The 26,418-nt window shown below is 37.8% G+C and overlaps 1 protein-coding gene and 1 non-coding gene across 2 annotated transcripts in view; both read left to right on the top strand.

The window, feature by feature from the left end:
* LOC114357916 (zinc finger protein 729) overlaps nucleotides 1–26,418 on the top strand; it is a 49,366-nt gene that overhangs the window by 5,109 nt on the left and 17,839 nt on the right. The window lies entirely within an intron of this gene.
* On the top strand, nucleotides 15,138–15,209 carry TRNAM-CAU (transfer RNA methionine (anticodon CAU)). Its single transcript has one exon. It is a non-coding gene; the product is annotated as a tRNA-Met (tRNA).

Below are 26,418 nucleotides of genomic sequence, written 5' to 3'. Positions count from 1 at the left end.
CAATTCGACAAATGCGACGATTAATCCGATGCCAGAGATCACATTTCGCGATCGTCGACCGACACTTGGCTACTTAAACGTCTATAAATTCTTTTAAAATATCCTCTGAGAGACATAAGGACAGTTTTTATTTTAACACCAGTAATGAATGCATTATAAATGTCGTTTAAAGGCACTCGGAAACGTGAAACGGCATCAAATAAAATATTTTATTGGACTTTAAGTCAATGTGAATGGTTAAATATAGAGATGAAACGGATATCCGGCAACTATCTGGTAGGCCGGATATCCGGCCTAAATTTACTATCCGGCCGGATACCGGATAGTAGCTCACTATCCGGCCGGATACCGGATATTAAAAAAACTACGAAAATTTCCTATAATAAAATGAAACACATTAATCTTTGAGTCAAATATCAATAAAATGGCTTATAATAATGACGGTTTTTATCTAAAGTCCAAAATGTTACAAAAAAGCCATATTAAGGCCTTTCAAAAACTAATTTCTTTTCTGAGCTATTCACTCTAATGACGAATACATAAATAGTAAATACATATATTTTAATGTCGAAATATTGCCAAATAAAATAGGCGATCTTTTTTTTCACTGATGGTCTGATGACATACAGGGTGACTTTGAAATCGTTGGACTACTCATGATACATGGTGCATTCCCCAAATATGAGACAACTCCAATGAGATTTTTTGTCATTATTTTAACTATGTATTTGTATTAGTGTGCTCTTAAAAAGAGTTTAAAACTATTGTACAGTCAACAGCACATCATCCTATACAATTTGTTGCAAAATAATACTTAATACATTGAAATAAGATGCCACAATGAAGATTGATGTGCTGTCGTCTGTACAAGATTTCAAATATTGAAATTTTAATTCATTTCATATGACTCATATTTGGGGAATCATGAGTAGAGTCTTATTTTAAAGGGTGAATATCAACAAACTCGATTTTTGCCTAATTCCGGTGGCGAATTTTAATTTCCACTTTCCAAAACTTTTTTGTGGCAGAAATAATAGTAAATAACTTGTATTATTCAATGATATGGTAGAGATCAAAATATTATGAATACTTCTCGAGATATGTTAATTTGAAATTCTCAAGAGCCACCGAAATTGTATTTGAGCCACCGGAATTAAGAACCAATCCACCGAAATTTATTTATACAGCGGAATTCGGAATGTTATGGATGATTGTCTCAAATTACTTATTTATTTGTAATCAAGTAAGTATTATTATCCAGTAAAGATGTTTATAATTAAAAACAATATTCAGGCCTGTGTTGTGACCCTAAAAAAGCATCAGATCTTCCCATGTGAGTCGTAAGAGCCGACTAAGCAATCAAAATACTGGAGGGTGGGCTGCAGCATCTTTCCAGGTATACTACCATACTGGAACTACCAACCAGCCTGCTAAGCATGGTGATAACGGCAAAATCCCTCCATAGAGAACAAATCCAAAACTTTCTGGCTCTAGCCGCCAACAGCCCCGTTATTCTAGACTCATCACAAAGACATCATACATGACCCTCAAACCCAGAAACCAACTCTAGTCCCGGGAGGGCGACCAACTGCCCCAGGTTGGTGTTAGGTTTATCTTCCATAAGTAAAAATGTTGGTCCAGGCTAGCCAAGTTTTCATGATGGTATCATACCTATCCTACACTCAGAATTACGCAACTAATTATTCGCTAAAGACCATGCGAACTGGAGATTAAGTATGAAGATATTTCTAGATCTATACCAGCTACTGAACTAACACATTACATATTTGTGAGTTAAATGAAAGTAGTACAATTAAGAAACGGAGGACTAAATCCAGCCAGCTTCATGGAGAGAGAAGGCCTAGCAAAACATGCCAGAACTGTAAAAGCGTACTGAGCTGCACCCTAATAGTACTGCAAAAATCAAAATGTAGTAATCATTTTTAGACGAACAGGCAATTTAATCACATGTGCATTCTCTGATCACCACACAGCTTATGACCGTAGTCTATGGAGGAACACTATCTGCGGTCGCGATCCTCATCAGTGAGGGACCGAGGAAGAAGAAGAAGTGATCACCGAAATAGAAGAATGCCGAATAAAAGATGCTCAAAAGATGTCGACTGATGAAGTCTAAGCCACGACCAGTGCCAATTCAGCTCCAAAATCCCACGAATTTTCAGCTCGAATGGCAGAATAGATTGCAACCTACGAGACTAGGGAAATTTTAGCTGTTTCAGAACTATTCTCATCTGTTTTTAAGATTCTGCTTAGTATCGATGTATAAATAGCTATCCAAGTCCTCACGCTGATACAAAGTGTATTATAGAGATGATTTTTTGTAATAAATCGTAAGTATGTATTTGCGAGGACCAAATTGAATATACCAACATGAATAATGAGGATAGCAGAACCATTTTGGTAAATGCCTAAGCAGCTAGGAGAGATTAAGAAGCACTACTAGTAATTAGGCTGAAGATCGAGATTATCCCGACACTTTAGCGAAGATATCCTAGACTTAAGCTTGAGCGAGATTAGAATGCCCTATTAAAAACAACAAGGTATGAACCAGGAGATAATGAAATCACAACTGAGCTTATAAAATCAGTGGTCGCTTACTATGGGCCTCATAAGAAGGCTCACGGTTACCCAAAGGGCGATGGAGCGGGCTATGCTCGGAGTTTCCCTGCGTGATCGAATCAGAAATGATGAGATCCGCAGGAGAACCAAAGTAACCGACATAGCTCGCAGAATTGCTAAAATCAAGTGCCAGTGGGCGGGGTACATAGCTCGTAGAGACAATGGCCGTTAGGGCAGGAAAGTTCTCGAGTGGCGACAACGGGCTGGAAGACGTAGCGTGGGCAGGCCTCCTACTAGGTGGACCGACGATCAGGTAAAGGTCGCGGGAAGAGCTTGGATGCGGGCAGCGCAGGATCGTTTATTATGGAAAACCTAGGGGGAGGCCTTTGTCCAGCAGTGGACGTCATTTGGCTGAAACGAACGAATGACCATGCAANCTTAAATGTGTCAACTGTGTGAAGTTTGCACTCGAAGTGGTGTAACAGGGTGTGAATGTGTGCGTGCCGGCCTGTACGTACAGGCAAGCTGGTGTATCCTAATGTCACAGTATTTTGTTGATGAGAATCCGTCCGACTTTTTTTATAGGTCCATGGCTTTATCTATCTCCGTATCAGTTGTTACTTTCCCTGCGTTCCGGTATCACGTGAAAAATCACGTAAAATATCACATGATAAGCAAGACATCCCTACTTCGAGGATCTGCGGATCCACACGACGAATGATTTCAATTCTAGATAAGTAGATTTGGCCGCCATATATTTTTTATTATTAACGGCGTTCGATTTTTAAATCACGTTTATATGAGTGGTAGTTACTTTGCGAAGACTAGCTGAAAAAAAAACGATTTACATTTTTTGGTAAAAAAGATTTTACAGTGTTTTTTTTTTTATTTATGCCGTATTGCGTGTAGTGTTAAGGATCGAACTGCACGAAAGAAAAAAACAGTGAACTCGTATTTCTGACCATATGTCGATACAAATTAATTTTATTTTTAATTGAAATGCATTGATTGATTTCACTTGCCATAATACACAAAATATACAGTACCTACTGTAGAATCGCTATTACTATCACATTGGTAAGATGCCGAACGAAGAAAGAGTTAAGAACGTCTAAAGTTGACGAGATTAAAAATAGTTACCGAGTCTAAGTATTCGATGAAATTTGAAAGTTATTACATTCCTTTGTCAGACTTCGAATTAACTGAGTGGAATTTCATCTATTCGTAAAAGGGTGAGAAAACGTAACTTTCTGCTATCTATAAATAAATATCTTTGAATATTTTGCATTGCGCGAAGTCCCTAACGAATCTATTATCTAAAAATACCGTCTTGAAAAATGTACAGGTTCCTACTGACTGATAGAACTGACAGGCAGTGTACTAAATCAGGACATAGTCAAAAGATCGGTTCTCGCCACGGGTTCACGCTCACCTAAATCATGAATTTGATTGTATTATAGTGGTAAAAAATACTAAAATTTAATAACATTTCGATATTTTATGATAGTATCTTTCCTCTACTTTCAGTAGGCGAAGCTTCACGGTCGAAGTATTTATTGAAGAAACACATTAGCATAACCATATGGCGGGACAAATCCTATTGAAAATGGTCTGAGATTAAAAAATACTTCTGCCGGCCTTCAAGTTTAAGTAACTGGATTCAACTTACATAAAGCTTGTTATATTCTACAGTTACCAATTTCAAGAGGCCAAAAAATACGCTCAAACAAACAAAAATTTAGAAGAATCGCCGTAAAATGGGACCTTACACGCAAAATAGTATTCCTACGAATATTACACGGGGAGTCCCCTTTTCAGTACGGCTCCTTGCCACGTCGGTATAATTTGAATCTGAATGGCGCAATTTACAGCCTGATATTAAATGTAAGAACCGTCACGAGAGGCTTGTTCACGATCATGAGCGGACGCGAGAGCGGGGGAACTACTCGTATGGTACCTATGTGGTACCTACCTATATACATTATACCCAATACATAATGCGTCCATAAAATACATACCCACAATCGTTCGTTCATTTCAGCCAAAAGACGCCCACAGCTGTCCTCCCCCGATTTCCACAACGACCAGTCTTTTTTTACCCAAGAAAATGGAGTCCTGCGCTGCCCGCATTCAGGAACTTTTCGCGATCTTCACCAGATCGTAGGTCCACCTAGAGGAACATACCCACAATGCACAGAGAAACAGAAGGTTATACAACAGTCCTCTCTGTAAAAGCGAAGTTTAGGTTGTTTGTATAAATTTTTTGTTGAGTAAAATTAATACAAGGAGGACATAATAATTCTTAGGTACGTCGCGTCGGTTAATTAACTGACAAGGTCGAGACTTCAGTTTTTGCAGTTCAAGACTTTCCAAATTTGAAGTGTTTTAAGGGTCAATTTTTTAAGTTTTTTCCGACACTATTTATTCAAACAATAATACCTTAAACCCGATATTGGCAGTCTATTTTAATAATATTAACAACTGTATAAGTACATTGTTGGTTATGAAAGTAAATTAAAGTTAAGAAATAATAATAATGAGAGACTTGAACATTTCTGCTACACTTAGACTCCATACTTGCAGTGAATTTAAACTACACATAATGTATGAGGTTTAATTATCTATTTGATGAGTACCTTTTGTTGCGAAGCAGAATTATTATTAGTGTTATACAACGTTAATTAATAGCGATGATGAGATTGTGTGTGCAATCAGGCCCTTTTGAAGGGCCGCACGTCTGATCCATTTCTAATCCATTATTAGTGCGACTTACTTGATTAGAATGTTAAATAACTATTCAATTAATACGATTTCAAAGTCACCCGCTTTGAAATCGTTGGCACCCTTTTAATATAAGACTGTGCTTTATATGTGCATTTCCAGAAATTGCTCAACATTTTATTTCTCAAGTAACAAAGGCAATATATATATGTTCAGCAGTGGACTATGATGATGATGATGATGAAAGGCAATATTGTTAAAAAATATTTTATGCATTTTGTGTGCTCATGTAATCATCAGTTTTATACAGGGTGGCCAGGGAGTTGACGTTCAAAGCTAAAATTTAGATTCCTTGGTGTATCTAAATCGGTTCTATATTGGCTCACATAAAATTCTAAAGCCTATTCTTTGTCTTACTACCGATTTGTGTTCATAATAATCTCTCTTCATAATTTTATTTTTCATACTTTTTTTATTCATACATTTTTATTACTACCATCGGAGCTCATAACAGTTAGTAATCATAATTTTTTTATCAATACTGTTACTACCAAGAACCATTTAAAATACATAATTTTTATTTTCAGATCTTTTTTCTTCATAACATGCATTGATCATATTGTTTTAATTAATAATGTTGTTACTAAGAACATACTTCAACTCATAATGTTGTTCTTCAGAATAATTTACTTTATAACAGACATACTCGTATCTTTAAAAAAATCATATATAATCTAATAGAGTAGATAAGCATGGAGAGCATGCAGCATGAAACTAAGCATGCAGCATGCATTGGTATCTCCTCGTCTCCGGCGCTGCGGGATGTGCAGCCCTTCCGCCCTTGCGTAACGAGGCTCAGGCACCCACGCTTGCTTCCGCAGCTTCGGCTTTTTGGACCGCCATCGGCGCCTTCGGCGCCTCGGCGACCAGCCTCAGCCGCTCCAGCTCGCCCGGGCGCCTGAGCCTCGTTACAGCGGGCGAGGCCACCGAAATTGCGCCACCGGAATTGAAAAACTGTTACAAAATTCAAATTATAAAGAAAACTATAATTCTGATCAATAATTTCTGTATGCAGATACAACAAAACACCAAACTTTAATCATGTTAAAGAATCGTTTAGCATCTAAGTAAGTAGCTTTCACTCATACACTTGTCACCGGAATTGAAAAATTTTGTATTCCTGTGCCGCTGATACAAATATTTACGGGTCTGCTGGAAAAACAATACCACAAGTCGCAAGTCTTTATAGCCCGATCAGGAGGACACAGCTGTGTGATGCAGGGAAAAAGAACTCTACGTCTCTCAAAGATTCTTTGGAGATGTAAGAGAGTGTCGAAATTGAGCCACTGTAATTGCTTTTTTTCGTGGGACAGTTTTGAAAGGCTATTTAAAACACTTAAATTATGAAATATCACATTTCTTTCATATCATTTGGAAGTCTTATTTAATGTATTTTATGGCTATACTATTCTTAAATTACTAGAATCCCCGAGAAAGAAGGAATTACACAATTTATGAGTAGAAATAGAGTTAGGACACGCCACCGCAATTAGATTTTGGGTCTTTGAAAATTTTTTTTGTACATAAAATAACTACCTATTGTCCTGAAGACTTTGCTATCGTGTAAAACGCTGTTTAAACTATATACAGAAAAAAAATCATCGCTCTAGTTACATTTCTCCCATCGATTCTCAGCTCCGCCGCGTAAAAAACGTGCTTGGGATATTCACCCTAAAAAGAATGCCAACGATTTCAAAGTCACCCTGTATAATGCAGTTCATTCAGATTACGCAGCAAGTAAACTAATTGAATTTTCGCTATTCAATCACATACTCACGATGGCAACCGGAATCGCCCGAATTGATCTGCCCCTTAGACGAGTGGCAAAATCATTCTATTCGAACGAATTCGATTTTCAAAAAGTGTGACTTGTATAGTCTACTAGACCTACTGATCGCGTTTCGAAGCACCTGTACAGCGCTAAACTCGTTACGACATGCAACATGACAATGGGACAACTATCCGGCCGCCGGATATCCGGCTATCCGGCCTAGCAGCTCGCCGGATATCCGGTATCCGGTATCCGGCCAAACAACTATCCGTTTCATCTCTAGTTAAATAGCTAGTTTCGTTATTTTTAAACGCAGTTCAAAAGTAATCGCACTTACACACACTATTATGTGCCTAGGTAGTGCAACTATTTGATGTTAAAGCCATTGGAATCATAGAAATAATACTTAGGTAGGTACTCATTGAATCCAAAGATACAGTTTCGTTTTTACATTTTTATGTAGGTAGGTAATATACACAAAAGCAATCGCCATCAATCTAAAAATATTAAGATCGTGCTACTTAAACATAAAGAAACACAATTTTGGAAGTCGTATGTTAAAATATGGATCTGTATAAGACCACTAACGCCATCTAGCGGCGGATTAGCAGCAACTCCGTCGGGGTGCATGGGCAGCAGTTTTTTGGGAGACAATTACCGCCTTTAATTATACATGGGACATCGCTAACGTGTTGTTTGGCGACGAAAGTGTCGGCGAGCGTCGGCGGCGTGCGTCGGCGATCCGACGGCCACGCGCGACGTCGGCGAACGCTAATCGATGCGCGCCACTGCGCTGTCTTCCTACTGCGGCCATTACGCACCTTTATGGCCACCCGGCCCGCCCGCGCCCCTCCAAGGCGGCACATGACGAATCAATATGCCGGCTACCGACTCAACACTTATTTATTTCACACGATTTATTAGCCGAATGCCTGTAAACTTTTATGCGCCCCCTCGACCCCCATGCTTTATGATGGACACGATAAAATTCTATGTTTACCCCCGCCGCGCGGGCGGGAGCAGATGTCTGGAGACTGTCACGAATCATGCAGTGCACCACGAAACTTCTGAAACTTGCCCCGGCTTACCTGGCCGGCAATAACAGTTTCTTTTTACAATTCGCTTCATTAATTACAGTTTTATTTTGCGAGCGGAGCAATTAACGTTTGTTACTTTTTTGCGGGTCGCAGGCGCTCCTCTAGACAAAATGTCGGCCGGAAATGTGTAATTTTTTCACAAATATTGCGGAAGGAAGGCAGCGGCGACGCTTCCGGGCTGTTTAGGTGGTTTTTATGGTAATCGCGAGATTTGCTGGGTTTCTTTTGGAGCGACGATTATTCATGGTGCGCGAGCGCTAAGAAATTAGCGCGTGGTGGGCGCGGGCACAATGGCGGCTCCTAACGTCCGAAGCCTTGCCCTATTTCGCTGGAGGTCGGGCAGCTTATGAATATCACGATCTGTGCAAAGGAACTTTGTAGAAACAATGGTAGAGTCTTTGAGTAGATACAGGATACTGTTGATTGTGAATTTCTTTAAATGATCTCATGCGGCTATTTCCTTTTTTAATACTGGAACTTCCAAGAATCCAACGAGCAAGGAAGGATATAAATTAAATTGGTGCGAGCTTTTTGTTTTCTCAGTGATTGGATGGAATTCGCGCCACGTAAATGTGGAAACGCTCTTTTTGAAATATTTTTTTAATATAAATGTAACACGATTTGAAATTGTTAAATTATCACACATTGTCTAATTTAAAAATCGATGTTACTAACTCGTAAATAAATAATAACTTTTCGAAAAGTGCTGAAAATCTTTGACTTTATTGGGACAAATTACGTGCGTAATCATTGACTGAAATAAGTAGTTCTCACCATTGAGTTATAATCATAGCTGGGCACCGTTAATCAAATAGTTAACTTCGTTAATCGTTAAACCGTTAATAAAAAAGTTAACTTCGTTAAACGTTAAAACGTTACATTTAGCAAGATTTAACGCAAGTTAACGTTAATCGTTAATCCGTTAACACATGATAATAAAACGAAAAAAGTAATTGTATGCAAGGTTCAAATAATTTCGAAAGCTTGTATCGCTCACGGAATTTATTCCTCTTTTATGTTTGCGCTACAAGCTTTCGAAATTATTTGAATCTTGCATACAATTATTTTTTTCGTTTTAGTAACAACTACATTTCAGAATAAAAGCTTGTTATTAAAAAAGTATTTTATTATTATAATTTTATTTTACACTTTTTAGTAGTAGCTGGGCCGAGCTAGTGAACGCCAGACCTACGTCATTTTATACAAGCTGAAAGTTTGTCCGCGTATGTTCCCAATATAGGATAGAATGTTGGTGAATCATGAAGTTTGGGTCATCGTGGCTTTAGCAGCTATCCTAAAAAAACTGTCTGGCAAGGAGTTGGAACTGTCAAAACTGTCTGACTGATGAGGAAACTACTTCTAATTATTGCCCTAATATTTTATATAAAAATCAGCTTTTATGGTAAACGTAAGCCTAACTTTTACGGTGGCTTTTTCTGTAAGTATATTCAATTGTAATTCTACTTACGTTACTACCATAAAATCTGATTTTTATGTATAATATTTGGGCAATGATTAGAAGTTGTTTCGACATCAGCCACACAGTTTTGACAGTTCCAACTCCTTGCCAGACAGTTTTTTTAGGATAGCTGCCAAAGCAACGATGACCCAAACTTATAATCCACCAACATTCTAACCTATATTGGGAGCATACGCTGACAAACTTTCAGCTTTTATAAAATGATGCATGAACGCCAGACCTACGGCGTTCACCAGCTCTTAGTCTATAGTATCTCAATCTCAGAGCCTTGGTTTAATTACAATACAATTTAGCACCAAAGTGCTCGAAAAGACAAATCCAACAAATCCAAAGTCGATAAGTTTCCACCGTTTCGTTTAGGAATTCCTATGGCCACCTCCTGACTCCATAATCAGGACCCTGGACATAGGGTTGCCAGGTCCAAAGACACAAAAGCCGGACTTTGTGCTTCATTTGGTCGGACATTTCACCCTAAATGCCGGACATGTGAGGGGGGGAGGGGGGTGCAAAGCTCACGAGTGAGTACAATCATCATCGGTTGCCCAACCATCCTGATGCGTGCGCCCCATATTATTCTGGGGCTCGACTTTCGCCTGGCGCGGCAGCCAAATAAAAAGCCGGACAGGCCGGATAAGGCAATATTTGGCCGGACAAGACCGTAAAAAGCCAAACATGGCTAAAGCCGGACACCTGGCAACCCTACCTGGACATCATCTAGTATTACAGTGCTCGAAAAGACAAATCCAACGAACCCAAATTCGCCGTTTCATTTAGGAGTTCCTATGGCCACCTCCTGACTCCATCATCAGACCAGCTTAATGGTACCATAACATTGCATTTTCATCGTACTGGTTTCTACAACTGGTCTTAAATTCAGTTGCAAGATTTGTCCCACACATTACTAACAAGTGAAGTCAATATAAAGCTTGTAAATAAATTAAAAAAAAAACAGCATTTTTATATCGTTTCGTTCTGGTTACAAAAACTGTTGTTTTGGGTTCTGCTGGAAGTTCTGGAAGTCCGAACGTACTTGTCAGAACGCGTTGTTCAGCGTGCCTGCTGTATCTTTTTGGTAAATAGTAGGTACTGGATTAACGATTAACGGACTTAGGATAATTTAACGGAAGTTAACGAGTCCGTTAACATTTTTTAAAGTTAACTTAAAAGTTAATCCGTTAATAGAAATGTTAACTTCGTTAATTAACGATTAACGGATTAACGAGTTAATGCCCAGCTATGGTTATAATGTGTTCTTACAAAATAATATGTCATTGAATAATTTGATCAATAATATGTAGCACGAATAACAAATCATTTATACCAAATATCAGTCAGACATTCCGTCAGGTACGACCATGACAGGACACTTGTCTCAGTACCTGTAAGAGAAGGGAATATGTCTGCGCAGCAAACGTTGTTTTTCCAATAATCGTAATCCCCAGAATCTCAAAAGTTTTAAGTGATTATTGGAATAAGTTCGACTTTATTAATATTTGTATCTTGTGCACATTTATTTTTATTTTATATTCCACTTCAATTCTGTCCAAAGTTCCAGTGTTCCAGTATCGATTACAATCTTGCCCTTGCTCCCACCGAATCCTAATATAAGTTGAACTGCGTTCTGCACCAAATCATTTCTTATCAGACTCGTTCGCTCAAATTTGTTGAACATTCAAATGCGAGGAGCCACTTCTCAAAATTGCGCCCAACAATATCTTGAGGCATGCAATACAGACAAACAGGCTAATCCGGCATATCGTAAATAGCCAGTTTATGACGTGCGCGATGGCAGGGAGTTTTCTAATTCCGACCCCCTCCCCCTGATGCGCTAATTCGTGTAAGCAGTTTCTGAACGCGTTGTTTCGACTTCACTCCAATTTTCCCACTGGCAACACTACCCTCCCCGGCCTTATCCACAAAAAACAAAGTCCAATTTCGCACGGACGGCTACCAGAACACTTTGCGCGCTTATCGTCGGCCTTTACATAGAGTTGCGCAATTTACATACATTTGTTTGTTCGGTTTTTAAATTGGGAATTAACTGTTAATCGCGCAGCTAAACACTCGGTGCTTAATTAAAAATTGAAAGTTATGTTATTAGACTCATTGAGATCTTGAAAAATAGTAAACAAATTAACTCTACGGTGATTAAGTGGCAACACAGAGCGCTTTTGATCCGACATACTTTCCCATTGAAATTATGATGTAGTGTAGGATGTTGAGACAAAAAAATAGATAAATCTAACACTAATGAACGGAAACGCCAACAGATACGTCTCTGTCGTCGAGTTTTTAAATAATCCGTAATTTACGCGTGGCGTGACGTTAAGCCATTAATGAAATATTATTTATTTCGGAACGACAACATTAAATTTATTCGGAGTCGATAAATTCAGTGGGTTCGTCGAGGATGTTCGCCGCGGACGGAGCTCGGACAGCGCGTTGTCCGGCGCATATCAAAGCGCGCGATGGGATCGCCGCTCTGCGCCCGCGCATCAGCAATTAATACTCTTCATTTAATCGATTCCTTCAATTATTCCACGTTGATATATGTTAATCCATTCGGGGCCGGCCTCCCGGGATATTGTTGGCTATAATTACGTGGGAGGCATCTTCTATTGACAAGTATTGATGTTTTTAATCTGATATTAGGATAAGACATTAGTATGCGCTCGTCCGCGTTGATTTGTGGCCGGCCGGCTCATTGCCTCGTAATTATTGGATTCGGCGCGATATTTATTGGCATTTCTTCTCACAGCCTTGATTTATCACGCGGCTGTCATGCGCGGAGATATATAGCGACGCCTGCTCGTCGCGGGCGATAATCTGTTTTTTCGTTTATTTGCTGAATCCCTGAGGTACATCCAATACGTCATATTTCAATACGTTACGCGCCAGGACACGTGATCACCGCCATTAGGCGCTCCCGCCGGATTAGCGCGTCACCGCGGAGTAATGAGATGGCGAAAAATATTGGAAATACAACAATAATGACGCGGGCGCAGCTGTGCCGCCAGGGGCGCTGTCGTCGCGCTGAATGATTAAAATCTATCGGCGTGCGACTGTTTATGTTATAATTAAATGTTAATGACGTCGTTTTTGTTTTACGGCCATTACTCATCGGCACTCGTTAGCGTTTTTAATGCCTCCGTTATTGCCGTTATCAGAGATTCTGTGATAGTAATTAGGCGGTAGAACACCATGATAATTTTGTAACGATAATAATTTCAAAATGTTTATACCGTGTCTATTCATTATTCCAGTACTTTTAATATCACCGTTAATTTTATAGAATAGTTTTTATGTTCGATACTGAAATAGTTTAAAGTAACCTTTTTCTCGATCTGATACAGTGTATCAATTGAAGTATAACAAAATTGAAATTATTGTTATCATTAATATTCTAAACGTTAATTTAATTAGTCGTGAACTTTAAAAATATTGATTCGTTCGATAAACATTTTCAACTGCTAACGCCATCTGTTATGTTTTTTCCGCACTATGCACTATTAAGTATGCAATACTTTTTAGATGCGAAATGAGAAAAAGTTTAATGAAATAAGAATTTCACTTAGGTACGTTATTTTTTTAAACTAAACTTATTTTAATATTTTTAGTCACAATCTTAGGAATTAATTTATCAAACTTACTGTAATACCGCAAAAATATCTACAAATTAAATTAAAAAAAAATTTAAGCAGAATGAAGACATTTTTTAAAACTAATAAAGTAAAACGAGTAAGTACTCGTTTTACTTTATTAGTTTTAAAAAATGTCTTCATTCTATTAAAATCTTATTAAAGTCTTATTTCTTCAATTTATAATGTAGCCAACAATTTCCCGCCAAAATGATGGATTAGCGTCAAGCGCGCGCTTTAAAAACGCAAACAGGAGCGATATTGCACACGGCTAATACGCCGCTAGGGCTCGCACACTACAAAAATAAATACACAAGTATTTTTCATGATGAAATTTAAGCATTAATTCCACAAAAACACTGTGTGTGTTACTTAGGAAATTAGCCTTATGATATCAATTATCAAGTCTGACTTAAATGCTACAAACCCTAAAGGCTAAAACCCTAAAATAGTTTTTTTTTCTTTTTGCCATTTTAAAGATTATATTTTTAACTGGTTGGCATCCATTAATGTGTAGTTTCATTGTATGTAGTTTTGTTCAGTGAGAATTGTAAGTATTAATCATATTTATCTAATTAATCTTAAGACTTCTCTTAAAAATAGTTCTTTTGTACGTCAGCAAAATTACGTCTACTGCTGGACAAAAGCCTTCCACAACGATTTCCATAACGGCCGATCCTAATATACGCTGCCCGCATCCAGGTACTTCCCGCAACCTTCAGTATTCAAAGGAACACTGAAAAATTTTGAAACTTTTACTTTAAGAAAGTACTTCCTCCTAAGCCCTTGTGCAAGCCCTGCGCTGCCAATCACGTAGCTCAGTCAATTTTCAATTTTCTCCGTTAATAAGCGCGTCAACGCAGCTACATTGTTCTGTTTTTTATTGCGCGCACAAGACGCTAGCTTTCGCGTTATTATGGCGACATCGACACATCGCAATGTGATTGGTAGGTACACGTATGTCAATTTAATCACAATGTTTTAGGGTGAGAGTAATTTGTGAAATTGTTTGGATTAAAAGCCTCTTTTGGTAGCTGGAAATTCGGATAAAATTGTGGGTACGTTGTAAGAGCTTTAAACTGGCATCAGTAAAAAGTGGCAGTTGACCTATGCGTATTCAAAAATATTTTGAAACCTAATTTACCACTTTTCATTCAACACACAAATATACCTAATTTCAAACTAGAATCTAAAAAGTAATTTTATTCATAAAATACTTAGAATCTTATTGACATTGATTTTAAATTGGCTTACCTACCTTGTTTTTAAACTCCATAAAGTAATTATCCACTAAAAATAAAAAATAATAAAGAATCTGAAAATAAAAATGGTAGAACAGATTTTTTTGTGGTAGAAACCAGGATTCAACACTGACGCCCGTATTCACAAACATTACTATGAGGTCTCACAGTGCGCGTGGACGCACAGGGTCACACAAGAACTAATCACAGATCTCTATTCAACGCTGTGCGTTCGAGTTGCTGCTTCACATAAGCAGGCATCGTTTGTGAATACGGGCGTGATTCTCGTCATAGACTTGAGTCACACAAATACTGTACCTACCTCTAGTAGGAAAAACTTTCGAGTTCGTTTCGTTGCGTATTCAAAGTGTCATCGAAAAATTTTGTATGAAAAATTAAACAGCGCCCCCTATATTATAGCCGCCCTAGGGGGCGCTGTTTAATTTTTCATACAAAATTTTTCGATGACACTTTGAATACGCAACGAAACGAACTCGAAAGTTTTTCCTACTAGACGTACTGTTCGATAATTTCGTCGCTTCTGTCACAAGCAGAGTGGCGCAGTGGAAGCGTGCTGGGCCCATAACCCAGAGGTCCGTAGATCGAAACTACGCTCTGCTAAAATCTGTTCTTTCAAGGTTTCGTTTTTGTTTTTTTTATTTATAAAAGTAAAGGAAGATGCAATTGTTTCTAAGAATACAATCAATTTTTTTTTTATTTAATACCAGTCACTAAGAATAATTTTATCGCCGTCTACTAATGAAGTTAGATGAAAATTGTATTACATACTTTAAATTATATTTTTCCAATCCGTATTAGCCATTGTAGATTTTAATGAAAGATAATTATAATAATAATAATTTATTTTAATTTATTGAAACAATGCTCAATAGATTGTATGAGTGAGTAAGACATTTTTTTTATAACTTAAAAAATTCAAATGCCTGTGGTGTTCTAGGTAACAAGAATCTTGACTTTTTGACAGCTCATAAACTGAACGGTAACGTCAAAATTACTAACGAATCCAACTGAATTCAAAAACAACCAAAAAATTGTCCCTCTTTTAATTTAGAAGCAGGATTATCTAAAATTCTAAACCGTACTTAACTAAACCCACAATAAGACCACCGTGCAAAGCTGTATCTGTCAGTCACAATTTCATAAAGTTAGCAAGTCGTATATATTTTCAACAGCGTCCTGTAAATACTTGCCCGGTGTAGGTTTTCAATTCCTTCACTGTAATAGAGATAATAAATAATAGTAAACAAAACTCAGTAGTAATAACCGCGTATATTCCCAGAGCGCGAGAGATTTATGTTTAATTGAAACCTTCGCGGTTGTGGCCGGTCGCGGTCATTGGGGGAAAGACGGTCGTTCGATGATGTGTCTGATGAGAAAAAATCTGTATCTTTTCTAAATAAATTTTCAGTTTCAAAACAATAAATTTTCTACTGTGTACAGGTAGGCCTAGTTTCTCGACATTTACGTAAGACTTGAGCAAAAATTTGCAGTTTTCCGTTTTTTGAAAAATATACCAAATTAATTTAAAAAATATGAATAAGTTGGGTTTTTAGGAGCACTTAAAGTATAATTAAGTAAAAAAAAGTATAATGTCAGACTCAATGCTTTCATAAACTTGATTTAGTTCCGATATTACACCATCTCTACATAGAGACAGAAGCTAATTGAAATACGAACTGCAAAAGGAAAAGTTTTCTTCTGTACCTTTTAGATGTTTTTGGTTCAAAGCGCATTACTAAAACAGCCAATTCCGCACAATCGCCGCGACATCGCCAAGTGTTGCCGTGTCGCCGGCGGCGGCGCGCAACAATCGACATTGTTTGATTATGACCCACCTAGTGAGATGTTCCGATACAAATCAAAGTCTTCACGAATACCCAGAATACATTCTTGAATGCAAATACAATCCTTCAGGCACAATGTACACTTGTACGCCATAAATCCGTCACGACGTGCTGAATAGAAATCGGCTAATAACGTACCAATATTGCGAATATTATTATCGTGTCTACTTCTCAGCTGACGGCTGAAACATTTAGGCTTAGTTGCACCACCTAACTTTGACCGTAACTAAAACGTTAACCGGTGTTTTTGTATGGAGTTTGACAGATTTTTGACGTTTATCAAAGTTAAAGTAAGATGGTGCAACCCAGCCTCAGTAATTTCATAGCGAGAGACGAATATCTGCCTGATGGACGGATGACCTGATAAAGGACACTCGTGGTCAGCTAGTCGATGCAACTTGTTTTTACCATGGCCTTTTCTTTTTTTCCATCTTTGCCGTCTTGATCACTACACTTTTGTCAGATTTTATAAACTGTCACAGACATCCGATATAGGCACCTAATCTCAAACAGACCGATAGCTTAACATGCCTTTAGGACGTATTACTTACGGAATTGTATTCTAAATACAGAAAATAATTGCAAATTACGAGTATGTAGGAATCAATCCTCCGAAGACCTTTACTGTAGCTGTTGTGTAGCTTATGAAGAAAGAAACAAGTTTTGAACGACATTCACAAGGTCGATAGCTTATCAATATGGTAGTTGGAAAAACAGCAGTCTCAGCAGAGGGTCGAAGTGATATGACGCTTTATGGAAGAGGCCAGTCGTTGCCTTTATCAAAGCATTTGATCTGTCAAGTCTGGGGTTTGATAATTGATGATTAGTTAAGAGATTTACATTATGTATGGTTGTGCGTGAACAAATAGGTGGTTCGCTCTTGCTCACGACTTTGATCTGAGGAGCAAATACTACACTTATGTAAGCACACCGCGCAAATGCATGCAATACATAAAATCGGCCATTACAAGTCACTAATGCCCTTATATATTACGGACAATGGGTTCAAAGGTGGCGATCCGTCATTGGTTTAGTGCGCGGGCGTCATTAGTCCGCGTCGGCGCGGGCGCATCCCGCCAATCAGGGCGCGCGCCCCGTCGCGTAGTTAATAGCGCGCGCCCGCGCCTATATCTCACGCGTCAACGTTCAAAAGCCCCTTTACAAACGTATCTCTTATTCGTCATCGTTACAACACCAATAAATACAAAAACGAGTTATTTATTAACAGTAGTGCTGTCTTTTTTACGTCTGACACGGATTTGTGGAAATGGATGCGATCGAAAGGATGACCTGCGCGAGCGATGATCGATCCTAACTTCAAGTTGGATGAGTTTAAAGTTTAAATTCCTTTGAGGGGATATGAGCGTGTTTATTTTTCTGTAATAAGAAGAAACGCGTGTCTGTAGGTTTGATAATAATATTATTCATACGAGTTAATGAAAAGAAGACGTCGCGATATATTCTGTGGCGAGCGTGTCTCGCTTTATTTATTCATGAATTATGTTAAGATAAATATGTAGTAAAAATGGCTGCAGATAGCTGAGGAGCTGATTAAAGGCTGTTATTTATTAAGATTTGAGAAGTTTGAGTCTTGATTAAGTTCTTTGTCTGGGTGAAGATTTAATCTCAGTTCTGCTGTGAAATAGGTTCGTCTGATTGCTTTATCTCTAAAACCCAACTTGTTTTCAGTGTCTTTAGAGAAATATTATAATATTTTGTATTAAATGACGTCATATTTAATGAAAATTCTTCTCTAAATCTCAGCTCTATTATTTTCTTTGCGTATTACCAAGGATAGAGATCTTAAGTATCGAGTAATCTTAGGATTTATGTGATAAAAGGTTACAAGTTCGTTGAAAGTTCATTTCGACAATTCATTATTTGATTAACTCATTTTATCAAAGGAAAGCCTTAAGTCCTACACATAATAATCACAAAATTACTCTACATTCTTAATATATACCACGCAGATGGTTTAATTTAAGGCCTGCTTCACCACTAGTTTACAAACTTCCCGATAGCTTAAGCAGTTTATCTGCAAGATAAACTTCAACTTTTGGCTTCACAGGTCTTTGATAGAGATATCTGACAGTTAAAGGTAGGCAATCAGCCACCTTTATTTACGTACGTAAGATACTTAAGCTTAAACTGGTTTAATTTTCACAACTACAAATCAAATGCGCACTTTTCCGATAAACCGGGGTAATCCTTCAAAGCAAAGTTCCCTGGGTCCTGCAGTCCGGTAACGGATCAGTCCTGGGAGACCCGACGGTATGCGCATTTTAATTGATCAAGCACGGAACTTGGCTGGACGGTAATTATGCTGTGATGGAGTGACAGGGTCGGGGGTTCCTTGGGCTCTAAAAGGGATGAAGAATGAGCGGGTAATATTGTGAAGGATGGCTTTCAAAAGCCAAAATTCATTTTTATGTAACACACTTACTTCTTGCCTATATTGACCGATATTTGTTTTAGTAACACTATAATCTAGAGACTAATGAAAAGGAATTGTTTTTTAGGAGTTAAAACCAAGCTTAATTTCTATATTAATTTGACTGTGCTCCGTAGAAGTGAAAATTTTATATGTATTTTCCCGTGGGAATGTACTTACCTCGTTGATCATGTGATCTACCAGAATTGCTAGAAATATGAAAATAAACTATAGCGATAGTATAGCTAGTCTGGTTGGAGGCGTCAACTTCTATATTCGCTAGTAATTTCGCACAAGTCAAAAATACGTCACCCCTAATTCAAAAATACGTACGTCGACTATAATGATGAAGATGATAACGCATAAGTAATTTGCATGTAACCGCCTCTGTCTAGTGGTAAGACCACCTGCTTCAGCACGGTGGGCTGATATTAGAGCTTCATAGACTTAGCGTCGCTCAAAAATCAAGTGCCTAATTTTTAAAAAATAAATATGCCTATGTGTTCCTTTACCAAAAAGGAATATTTTATGTTATGTAACGTTTCTTGATAAAGTTATTATTTAATAAGTTATTGACAATTTCCTTTTTTTTTTGTATGGAGCTCAACATTTATTTTTATTTTATTCGTTATTCTTAAGCTTTCTTAAGATATTGACTTTTGTATTACGTAATGCAACATATAAGCTATGTTATCACCAAGTGTCGCACTTCGAAAATCTTCGGAACATTGTCATTTTGGACTTTAAAATAAAAAAAATAAAAATTTTAAATAACTGCCAAATTTTGTAAAAATAACTATGCCAATGTGTTCCTTTGCCAAAAAGAAATATTTTATGTTATGTAACTTTTCTTGATAAAGTTATTATTTAATAAGTTATTGACAATAATTACTATTTTTTTGTATGGAGCTCAACATTTATTTTTATTTTATTCGTTATTCTTAATTTATATTTTTTTTATTTTAAAGTCCAAAATGACAATGTTCCGAAGATTTCCGAAGTGCGACACTTGGTGATAACATAGCTTATATGTTGCATTACGTAATACAAAAGTCAATTTCTTAAGAAAGCTTAAGAATAACGAATAAAATAAAAACAAATGTTGAGCTCCATACAAAAAAAAAGGAAATTGTCAATAACTTATTAAATAATAACTTTATCAAGAAACGTTACATAACATAAAATATTCCTTTTTGGTAAAGGAACACATTGGCATATTTATTTTTTAAAAATTAGGCACTTGATTTTTGAGCGACGCTAAGTCTATGAAGCTCTAATATCAGCCCACCGTGAGACGCAGAGGTGGTTCGATTCTCCGTGGGGGCAGATTTTTCTGTTCAGTTTGGTTGGTAGGGCTTGTTCTAAGTCCGCCCGGCTAGCAACCACCATCTTACCTAAGTCTGTCGCCATAACAACAACAGCATTGTTGTGTTCCGGCAGTTAGAGGTAAGATAGTGGTTGAGGATTCCGAGTGAAGCTCGCTGCCACCTTCAGCCTGATCATCACTTACCATCAGGTGAGATACAGGCCAAGAGCTTCCTCGTTGTGGATAAAAAAAAAAAGTTCGCATGGCTGAAACCCTATCGTGCTCAGTCCCTCGCCCTTTCCCACTACTCCTCGTAACTTTGTTTATTGCAAGTTAGCCCTAGTGTACAGTCGTCCGACAATTTAATTCCGACATTACTATCAAACGTACGTCGGTTGGGAGGGAATCAATTATAATTCCCATTAGGGCAGGGCGGGCCGAATGATTTACGCGCGGTAAAAATCGCCGCGGCTGCGCGGGCGACGCACCTTGCATTCCGCCTGACGACTGTATTAGGGAATTGCAGGGAAAATGTGGAATTTGCATCTAGTTTATAATGTGTATAAATTGCGATGTTAACAGTGAAAAAAACGAGGAAATTGAGCAAAAAACGGACGAGGTAGAATAATATTAGGATAAACTCTATGCACATTTGATTTTGGTTTGTCACCTAAAAACATGAAAAAAAGATAAAACCAAAAAAAAAAATACGATGTGACACAAAATAATCCATAGTAGATTGCATTATTAATTTTGGGTTACGCAAATGCATAATGTACCTACTGATTAATTATTTATACTCACTGTTTTCATCAATATTTTAGAATCAACCTCTTTCATATTTATTAATCAACATCTTTCAGTGTACCTACATGAATATAATTAAATAAAAAATAGCATAAAAGACATCATAATATTAAGTCCGTTCCCGACATTCCCGTTCCTCTCACGTAAACAGCTTTTCTTAAGAAGTGCGGACCCAGGTGTTACGTCACTATTTAACTTGGACTCGAGTTCTTTGTGAAGCCAACAAACGGCTACAACTCATCACAATAATCCAGTCAATAATAAAAGTCTAGTAGATGTCAATATGGATGGATACCTAGATGGATGGAACGCAATTATGGAGGTCAAATCTACAATACGATTACGATATCACTTGACCTTACCTACTTACTCTAACATCCTTCGATGAGTGTAAAATGAGAGAATGTAAAAGTCAATTGTAAAAATGTAATAAATAAATTCCTGAAGGATGTTTGTAGCTCCTAGAAAGAAGACGCTTCATCTTATGCCTTTGCTGAAAAAAAAAAAGAAAACTTTAAAAAATATAATATGTAGTAAAATGAACAAAGGCAGTATATTACCGGGCAGGGCCGGGTGTGAACACTCACGCGTACCTACTATGTAACAATGAGATATTAACAATAATATTGTGTAATTTGCACTTAATTAAGACCTCGCAATTATCTTAGTACGCTCATTAGCATAATGTATGCAAACACAATAATTGCACATGCCTGTTACAATTTATTAGTCGTTTTAATTAATTATAAAGTTGTAAGGAAAAATAAATTTTATTTGTCTAATAAAGTCTTAGAAGCAATTTTTTTTAAGTTCCAAAGCGCCTATTAAAAGTCTACTTGCAAAAAATAAACGACTTTATGGCTGAATTTATGCAATAAAAAAAATATTATAATCTAGTTTTATGAACTTATTATCATAGGCGGATTGAAAAAAAAACACAACTGTGTATAAACACGAAGTGCATTCTTTTGTCTACCTAATGCTAAAACGTATGATACTAATTTACTTTTAAACAGTTACTAGTCAGCCTGGAATCTGGACCTTCATGTGTAAAATTTGGGCCTGTTTCTTATCTTTATTTACTTTTTAAAGAGTTTGCAACTCAAAAAAATAAAACCTCTTCGAGCTGCCAGTACCACCCTTAAATTCCCAAGTTTATACGTTCTACAGCAAAATAAAAACAAAACACCATCCAACCCCTTCGTCAGTCCAAAATGCATGCCTTTGCCTAACAATCGCGCGTGTAACTTTTTAAAGTTTTTTTTTAAACACTTCAATCGCCGAGGTGACGGCGGGCAGCGCGCGCCGATCGATGCCGACGCCGTTATTCGGGCGACAGCCTTTGACGACGCTGGGTTCGCTCCACTCCGTACACTTTTTGTGCCTGAAAGAAAATTTTAAATTTTGAATTTGGAACCATTTTTGCGCATTGGCAACTCATTAGGCGTTCATATATTTCACACCATTTGCAACAAGATATGGCTCACGGGCAAATGGCCCTCTGAATGGTGTCACACAGTATTTGTGCCCCTTCATAAAAAAGGTTCCACGAAGAAGTGTGGCAACTTTCGGCTTATTGCCCTAATAACGCACGCTAGCAAAATAATGCTGCATATCATAAACGAGCGACTGAAGGCATATTTGTCCAGAGAAATTGCGCCAGAACAGGCCGGTTTCGTTAAAGGTAAAGGAACCCGTGAACAAATCCTCATCGTACGTCAAATTATAGAGAAGGCTCGAGAGTTCAATAAGCCGACATATATATGCTTTGTTGATTTCTCTAAAGCATTCGACTCTGTAAAATGGCCAACTTTATGGAGAACTCTACTGGAAATGGGAACCCCGCAACACCTCGTACACTTGCTCAGAGAACTCTACGAAGGGGGAACAGCTTCAGTGCGGACGGATGACCTCCTCTCGGATAGTTTCCATCCAAGTGCGGGTGTACGACAGGGATGCATAATATCACCTTTACTATTTAACGTGTACACCGAGCTTATAATGCGAATCACTCTTGAAGACTGGACCGATGGTGTTGCAATTGGTGGATACAAAATTGCGAACTTGCGGTATGCAGATGATACTACCCTATTTGCGAGTAACGCTGACCTTATGGAAGAATTACTTCTCAAAATGGAGCGCGTTAGCCTTACGTTTGGGTTGAAGATTAACCGATCGAAGACCAAGGTTATGATCGTGGATCGCTCTAATGAAAATTCGCCCGAAGTGACACACATTGCGAACTGTGACGTAGTTCAGACCTACGTATATCTTGGAGCTCTCATCTCAAATAATGGCGGCTGCGTAGATGAAGTAAAACGTCGTATGGCCATAACCAGAACTGCGATGGAGAAGTTAAGGAAGTTATGGAGGAATCGCAACATTACCAAAGCCACCAAAGTTAGACTTGTGCGAGCGCTTGTATTCCCCATCTTTCTTTACGCAGCAGAGACATGGACAGTACGCGACTTGGAAAAGAGGAAGATAGATGCCCTAGAGATGTGGTGCTGGAGAAAGATGCTCGGGATATCATGGACAGAGTTCCGTACCAATGTGTCCATACTCCAGGAGCTCGGTGTCACTCAGCGTTTATCAACCGTAGTACAGTCGCGCATACTGCAATACTTCGGACATGTCTCGAGGCGGGATGACAACTCCATAGAACGACTGGTCGTCCAGGGCAAAGTCGAAGGAACCCGATCGCGTGGCAGGTCACCAATGCGCTGGACTGACCAAGTGAAAGCAGCAGTAGGAGACGACTTATGTGACTGCACCAGAAAGTCTGCCAATAGAGAGAGATGGAGGGAGATCGTGCGGAGAGTTGTATCCGCCTCTACAACCGATGTGAACAACGCCTCAACGTGACCACGACCGCTCTGCCAAGAGCGTAACGACTAAGAAGAAGAACTCATTAGAGCTGGATAGAGGCAGTACGTACGGCAGTAGAACTCTATATCGTGTTGTGTTTACTTTTTACGGAAAATCTAAGTCTTATGGATTCTTTTCTGTTAGACAATGCCCTCTTTTATTCATAATATGCAGCCAGGAAATATAAATTGTGAATAGTTTTTTCTTTGCTTTGCTCCTTGTTCTGGATAACAATTCCCTTGATTGTGCTTTCCCTTCAATATCATCATCATCTACTTACTCATTACAAAGTTTAAGTTTGAAGTTAAAATTTTCTCTTATAGTAATGTCTCGGTCCTGTCCCTAAGTTTACTTAGCCAATGTTCAAATTACTGAACATTTTATTAGACAATTGGTACGACATAGAGTGCCAAGTGGAACACAGCAGTTCGGACGACTGACAGACAGACGCGTCAAGAAGTTCAAACCGTTCAGCTCACAGCGCGGAGTAGTCGGGCGAATATAATAAACACAAAGATCTATTTTATCATAGTGTTGCCATTTATTTTTACTATCTTTTATACGATTCACTCCTTAGGATCTCAGCTCGAATAATTTGTTTGTTCTTACTATAAAACAAAGGATATTGCGTTGACTTATAAAAGAAGTTGACTACATAGCTGATGTAGGTAGGTGAAAAATCTTACTAAAAGTTACTTAAAAAATAAACCTTTCTGAAGAACACAAAATTACCTACTTACTTATACCACTAACAAACAAGAAACTAGATCTAGTAAAGTTCTTCAGTCAAACAATGTAGATAAATGGTTAGTCTTTTCAAATAGTTTCCATTGCTTTTTTTAAACAGTGACCTAAAATAACAAGAGCATGTACTTTTTGGAAAAAAATCCTTTTCTGCAAGCAGGTGATAAAATAACTAGCATAGTATGCGCCCCGCTTTTCACAGATAGCTGAAAGAAAAAATAATCTTCACAAAAATCTATACCTGTACAGTTTGAAGACTGCATTCTGCATAGCTTGCTTTTAAAACTTGAAAATTCTAGAGAGTGCGATTCTGTATCTTTACATTTTAAGAGAAAATTTTAAATAATTTGTATTTAATATGTAGCTTGATCGTGATCCTAAATGAGAACTCTAAAATAAGTTGAATAGATCACTCGTGAATACTGTGCACTTACTTTGAAAATAGATTTCACTAGAAGTTGCTGAAAAACTTTCAAACAACTGTAATGTTTTAAAGAAAAGCAAATGAAAATATGTCCCACTGAGCTACCGGTATTGCCCCGTTAAAAATGCAGGCAATTCCTGGCAACGCTTATGTCACTCGTCACTGCTGTGACCCTTCGAACTGAGAATGGAGAAAGCATACAAACTGCCTACATCACGACGATTTAACTTTTCTGCACAGTTTATGCTACGATTATTAAAAACAAAAACTAAATTATTGACTATTGATTGCGATGTTTTTGTTTCGAAACCAAATTGGCGAAGATATCTTCCATAGGAATGAAATCATAATATTTAACAGTTGAAGTCATTTCCATGAAGGAATATTCCCACCACTCGTTCCCACTGCTCCTGTGTAGCCAGAGCTCAAGCTTGACCGCCAATAAAAATGAAGTAAGTTAAGGTAAGACTTAAAATGACTAGGATAAAAAGGTTTGAAGATATACATTATACCTTCGCAAANTGTCCTTTCGACAATTCATTATTTGATTAACTCATTTCGAAGAAAAGCCTTAAGTCATACACATAATAATCACAAAATGACTCTACATTCCTAGCAGATGACACGTAGATGGTTTAATTTAAGGCCTGCTTCACCACTAGTTTACAAACTTCCCGATAGCTTAAGCAGTTTATCTGCAAGATAAACTTGAACTTTTGGTTTCACAGGTCTTTGATAGAGATATCTGACAGTTAAAGGTAGGCAATCAGCCACCTTTATTTACGTACGTAATATACTTAAGCTTAAACTGGTTTACTTTTCACAACTACAAATCAAATGCGCACTTTTCCGATAATCCTGTGGCAATCCTTCAAAGCAAAGTTCCCTGGGTCCTGCAGTCCGGTAACGGATCAGTCCTCAGAGACCTGACGGTATGCGCATTTTAATTGATCAAGCACGGAACTTGGTTGGACGGTAATTATGCCGTGATGGAGTGACAGGGTCGGGGGTTCCTTGGGCTCTAAAAGGGATGAAGAATGAGCGGGTAATATTGTGAAGGATGACTTTCAAAAGGTGATTTTTTTTTATGTTACACACTAATAATTTTTAATTGCCTATAATATTCGGAAATTAGTAGGTTCGTTAATTTGGAAAAAAAATAACCACACAAAAGTCTAAACACTGAAGCAGTTGGATCGGTTTTTCAGGCAAATTAAGACAAAATAACACTTTATTCTAAGCGCTGAAACCCCTAATGATGCACCTCAATAGATTACATATTACTTGGTAGGGTCGAGTCGATGTAACTTTTTATTGAAATCAATACGAATCTAGAGAGAGTGAAAGAGCGTAATTTGACAACTCATAAAAAGTGCCAATTAATT

Source organism: Ostrinia furnacalis, unplaced genomic scaffold (genome assembly GCF_004193835.3).
Source record: "Ostrinia furnacalis isolate ACB-3 unplaced genomic scaffold, ASM419383v2 OfSCF3544, whole genome shotgun sequence".
Taxonomy (NCBI): Eukaryota; Metazoa; Arthropoda; class Insecta; order Lepidoptera; family Crambidae; genus Ostrinia; species Ostrinia furnacalis.
This window is presented reverse-complemented; position numbering and strand designations above follow the sequence as displayed.